We start from the raw sequence: 6,030 nt of genomic DNA on the forward strand, positions 1-6,030 counted from the left end.
AGACCCAATACTATTATGGGCTACTGGACTCTTTTAGATTATTTTGCTGAGTTAACACACCTATAATATTCAAATAACAGTACTTAACAAAAAAGGGGGATACAGATGAATGTCTATTTTGTATCTGTGTATTCAAAGTGGTTAGGATAGGTATATAGTTACATTCTCTTAATGAATAGAGGGATTTGTTCTAATGGTGTTTGTAAATAGGATATCATGTCTGCATCTTGTACAGCAAATAACCACTAGGAAGAGAGTATGCAATGTGTTAATTATTGAAACTGTCCTACCAATTTGGTTTGAAACTGTCTCATGGCTATTTGTTTCTCAATAAAATTATGGAAAAAAATAAATTTCTGAATTTATTCCAGTTAATCTACTCTATAAAGCCAGTTTCATCATAATGAATAGCATCAAAACAAAGCAAAAATTTATATATAAACATTCTCTGTGGATACTTTTGCCAATACAGCTTAAATTGTATTATAAGAAAAAACTCACTGTCTCATTAAAAAGCTCATATACTTACATAGTCAGTGTGTGTTCTAAGTGTACATATAGTCATTTAATATGGGAAATTAATTTATTGTTATTTCTATGTAAAATTTTTGCTTAAAGCAGGTAATGAATTAAATGAGTATAATCCTGATTTTTCATAATATACACACTATTAACAAAAATATGTGGCATTCACCATATTTTCATTTCCCATTATATTTATTTTGCTTATATTTATTAGACTGCAATTTTATTTTCATTGAGTATAATACTGAAGCATTTAGGAATGTTTTCTATAATCAAAAATTCATATTTTAGGCAACTCATTTGTATTGAATTTTTTTAATACATATGTCTGTTCGTGGCAGACTGGAAAATAAAACAAACTAACAAAACCCCATGTATTCACCATAAATAGGCTGTGAAAATTCATTTCAAACTGAACAGAGATCAGAAAATTTTTTTTGTGTAGCCTGGCTAATAAAAATTACATTGACAGGTCATATGGTCTGGGTTGCTAATCCTCAACTCTGCCATTGTTTTGAAAAAAGTGTGAGTGTGCTCCAATAAAACTTTATTTACAAAATTGGAAGCTATAGTTTAGGAACCGCTGCTCTAAGAGACAGAGCTAAAAGACTGCTTCTATGTGCGCAAATGGGGAAATCCTTATTTTACGTCTCTAGAGAAAATTACTAGGATCAGATGTATGAGTTTACATCAGCTTTCAACTTATTACACAGAAGACCTTTCTAGTAACTAGAATAGGATAAACTGCCTCATGGTGGAAAAGCTCATTCTCTCAAGGACGGTCTTCCCAGTAGAGGATGAATAAATTGAGGGGGAAGAAGGAAATACTATAAGAAAGAAATACTGTGGTGAGCATTTGGGAGGTTGGAAAACATGATAGGGTCTTTTCAACTGATGGGTATGAAGGTTCTAGGATATTTTGGAATTATTTGGAATTCAAGGCTTTTTATATTCCTTAACAAAGGCAATCATAGAAAATGATGTTGTTTTCTTCTCATTTGATTCTGCTCTTGGAAGCTGCCAGGAGGAATCATATTTGGTGAGAGATGAGGGAGTGCAAAAGGCAACGGCGTGTGTGTGTGTGTGTGTGTGTGTGTGTGCACACGCGTGTGCAAGACCACAGACCCTCTTGTCAACAGCTGCAGTAATAGCAATGCCTATGTCATCCAGGCCAGGAGATTTCGACTGCAAGGTGGCAATTATTCATGGTTTCTGTGCTGCTTTCCATCTTTGGTCATGATTTCAGAGAGCCTTATTAAACTGTAACTTTGAACCAGAGCCTCCTTTCCAAGCTGCTTTCCCTTGGGAAATCATCAGTAAGAGAAAGGCAAGAGGCCAGTGTAGGCATATGTCCTTTCTTCCTTACTGAGAGCCCGATTGGAATCTTCAGACTGGCTCTGCCTTTCCAAAGAAGTTGTGTCACAAAAACACTCGCCCTCATCAGGGGAGTTCAACGTCATCACGAAGCTAGTTTAAAGCTGGTAGGTACTAAATGGAATAAGGATTTATTATTTTATTTTATTTTTTGCTCTGAATGCCTTCAGGGCAGGTTTGGCTGGCTTGAGTTGTGGGGATCAAACCACAGCAACCTGAGCCTGACTGCTTTGTTGAAGCAGACACTTAAATAACTGAGCTACGGGGCAGGCCCCAAAGCTGGTAGGTAATAATAAGTAGGAAAAGTTATTTCTGAGGCCAGGCAGTTTGGTGTGTGCCATACAGTTCTACAATTTAGATGAGCCTCTGATATTTGGCATTTTTTACTGAAATTATGTATTTCTCAAAGACAAACTCCAACCAGACACTCCAAAAAGAAGGGCTTTTTTTGTTTGTTTGTTTAAATGGACTTTGGTCATATCTTTACACAAGAATAAGAAGCCACATGAACCCACAGCCACTGCAGGCAGCTAATCTGTAGTTACACAGAAATTTAGAAGTATATCTTCCACTAAAGTTAACTGAAGCTGAGTGGCTGGGTCAGCCTGTTTGGAGGTAGGAATGTGCCACTTGGCTGGTGATAGGGCTGAGGAACCTGAAGTCACTGGATGCCAAAATGTGGGTGTACCCAGCCTTTCTCAAATGCTTCTTGGCTGAGTTTTAGTTAGTTTTTCAGTGAGGTGCATGGCCAGCATCCAAGCTAGAGAACAACGGCCTTCACCTGACTCTCAGAGGCAGGGACAGGGATCTTGAATCCTTCAAGGGCCATTTTTGTCTTCTGAAAAATGGCTAGACACTGCTTTATGGGGTAGTAGGTGCAATGTCAATTCTTCCAGTGCTTTGTAAGTGACATTTGATGTACAAGGAAATCTACGCATAACCAACAATGAAAAAAAGCTTCACTCTATTTCCTTATTTGTGGACTTTTATGTTGTTCCTCAGATCAGACCATCCAAATCTTCACAATTAAAAAAAATTGCCAGGAAGACAATAAATAAATGTGGAATTAGTACAAGCGGCAACATACAGCTCTTTTCCAAAAACATCAGGAATTGGTAGTTCACTGAACATATTGCTGAAGAAATATGAGTTCTTTCCAGGCATCAGGCCAAGGACCAGAATACACCAATACATTTCTAAATGTCTCTGACTGGTGAGGAAAGGTGGTCTTGTACCATAATTCTTGGGTGCGAATCCTGCCTGTGCTATTTCTGTGTGGCTTTGAGCAAGAAACTGAGCCCTTGCATCTGTGATATGGAGTCAATGATAAGGAATAGAACCCTGAAAGAGCAGAGAACACCTGTGTCAGCCTTGGCTAACTGCCCAAACTATGTGTGAGCCCACACAACCTTTCATAGGCCCAGCTGTCTCACGAGGAGCAGGAGTGTAGCACTGGACAGTGGAGCTATTTGGGGAATACAGTCTATAAAATTAAACAAGTCTGGGCTTCTCTGGATTGCAGATAAAGATTCTATTTTTATTTCATGGAGTGTTTGAAATAGAGACAAACCTAGAGGAGATTCTGCTGCCTTAATTTTTTTTTTCAAATAAATTAATTCCAAAATTGGCTGAAGCTTCATGGGGTATGTGGTTCTCAAGCCTGATTTACTATTTTTGATAGTTTGGTTTAGTCTTAGCTATTCATATTTTTAAGTAAAATAAACAACTAGTTGATAACTTCCATAAGGAGCAGATCACAGCAAGGGCACATCCATGCAGGGCCTCTTGCATTTTGCTTGGACCTGGCCACATGTATTGTCATGATTGAGATTCACAAGTAGGTGGAAGCTACATGTTGTAATATTTCATTTGAAAACTGAAACCTTTACTCTCCAACTTACAAAATGAAAAGCAGTACTTTATTGAATGGTGTGCATCTGTGAGGTTGATAGCTAAAAAGGCTGTATGACAGTGTGTTCCATTATGTGCATTAGAAGAAATACACAAGAAGGTCAGAATACCAAAACTAGCCAATTTTCAGAAGGGAGACTTTTATAAAGGTAACACACAAAGAACCCAAAAGTGTCATTCAACACCATCATGCCTGTAGGTTTTGTAAAGCTGGTGACAGGATAAAAATCCAATCAGTCTACATTGTGGGAAACAAATAATAAGGTTCTGGGATTTTCTTTTATAGTATGCTGCAGCAAAAGTTGTGTATAGAAGCCACACAGCTGGCCATCTGAAAGTGCATACTTTAGACATACAGCTTGGCTGTGTTCAGTTTAATACGAACCATGTGTTACAGTCAAAACAACATCTGACCCTCATACTTCAAATAGTATGTATGCTTCTCAAGGGGTCTATTCAGCCAGACAGCTGTTGGGAGGTTTATTCCCACATTTTAAATTTGTCTTTGGCCTGGACAAATTGCTCATGTTTTAATACTTCTCTGGATACTGTTTTTTATCCCTTTAACTCTTTAGCTGAAGCCTTCGCTTCCTAGCTCAAGCCCCAAATTGTTTTTAAGATGAGGTCAATCCAGCTTCACTCGATTTTTGGCGGTTTGTATGTGTGCTGTTCTAAAGAAGAAATTCAAGTAAATTAGTTGTAAAGATTAAGTTACCCAGGAGTAACTTAAAAATCTATTGGGTGTAATGATTTCTTTGTTGAAACCAGAACAAAGAACACTTTGTTTTGACTCAAAAATGTTTTCTCTACTTCTTCAAAATATACTGAGGCTTGACTTGTTACACTGTGAAATTGCCAAATGAAAAAAGCAGCTGAGAGTGTTAATTCTAAATTTCCTACAAAGGATCAATTCAGTAAGGCAGGGAGGCAGTGGCTAAGCACATTGTTTTGGGGGTTAGACATGCTAGATGTTGAAGCTCTTGTTATGCCACTAGCTGAAATATCATGGGCAAATGACAGGTTCTGTTTTCTTGTCTAGGAACAGAGAAGCCCTCCACTTAGGGATTAGATAAAATACTGTGTGGTAAGTATGCAATCTAGCTTCTGAAAAATAGTAGGTGCTCAGTAAGATTTTATATATATATTTGAGTATACTATAGCCAAAGTGTTTGGGATAAGTGTTTGAGACTTTGCAGATTTTTAGATTTGGGGATATATGCTTTGACTTTTTTGGTTGGATGTTCCTAACCAGAAAATCTAAAATTCATACTGTCCCCCCAAGCCAGACTTTTTGAGCATTATAAAGTATTTAAAAGGTGAGTATTCAGAAAGGATTGGATTTTTGAACATTATAAATGTCAGATTTTTGGATTAAAGATGCTAAACTGGTACTCTTTATTTCAAAATTGAAATGTAGCAGCACTATCTATTACTTGCCAAACCTTGGTAGAAGTCTACATTCCATCAACAGACAAATGGGTAAGTATGGAAACAGAATAAGACCTAGAATAGCAAAAGTAATCCTGGGCAACAAAGGCAAGGTAGGCGACATCATGATCCCTGACTTGAAATTACACTAAAAAACTACAGTGATAAAATCAGAATGGTACTGGCAAAAAAAACAACAGACCCTAGAATCAGTGGAACAGATTCAAAGATGCAAACGTACAAACATATTCAACCACCTTACCTTTGATAAAGAGGCCAAACATGTTCCTTGGAAAAAAAGCCTCTTTATACATGGTGATAGAAAAACTGGTTCTCTATATGCCAAAAACTAAAGTTAGACCCATCTATCACCAGGCCCTAAACCAAAGTCAAAATGGATCAAACATTTAAATATTAAAACAGGAACACTAAATAAACTGGAAGAGAATTTAGATACAAATCTTGAAGACATTTGTGTAGGCAGAGACTTATGAACAAAGCCCAAACTGCACAGGAAATATTTCAAATAATCAAGAACTGGGATCTCATTTTATTAAAAAGCTTTTGCCTTAAAAAGAAATCATCAACAGAGGGAAAAGAAAACCCACAGATTGGGAAAATTTTTATTCAACTGTCCTTCAGACAAAGGACTTTTATCTAGAACATATAAAGAATTGAAAAAAATCAGACCAAAAATCAAATTCAAATTCAAAGTTCCAATCCAAAATAGACATCTGAAATGAACACATACTTCTCAGATCAAGAAATACAAATGGCAAATAAATATATGAA

At 36.8% G+C, this 6,030-nt stretch overlaps 1 protein-coding gene across 4 annotated transcripts in view; it reads right to left on the reverse strand.

Annotated features, from left to right (window-relative positions):
• Stard13 (StAR related lipid transfer domain containing 13) overlaps window positions 1–6,030 on the reverse strand; it is a 248,841-nt gene that overhangs the window by 34,098 nt on the left and 208,713 nt on the right. The gene's annotated exons all lie outside the window — the stretch shown is intronic.

This window comes from Octodon degus, unplaced genomic scaffold (assembly GCF_000260255.1).
Source record: "Octodon degus isolate 3935 unplaced genomic scaffold, OctDeg1.0 scaffold00038, whole genome shotgun sequence".
NCBI classification, from domain to species: Eukaryota; Metazoa; Chordata; class Mammalia; order Rodentia; family Octodontidae; genus Octodon; species Octodon degus.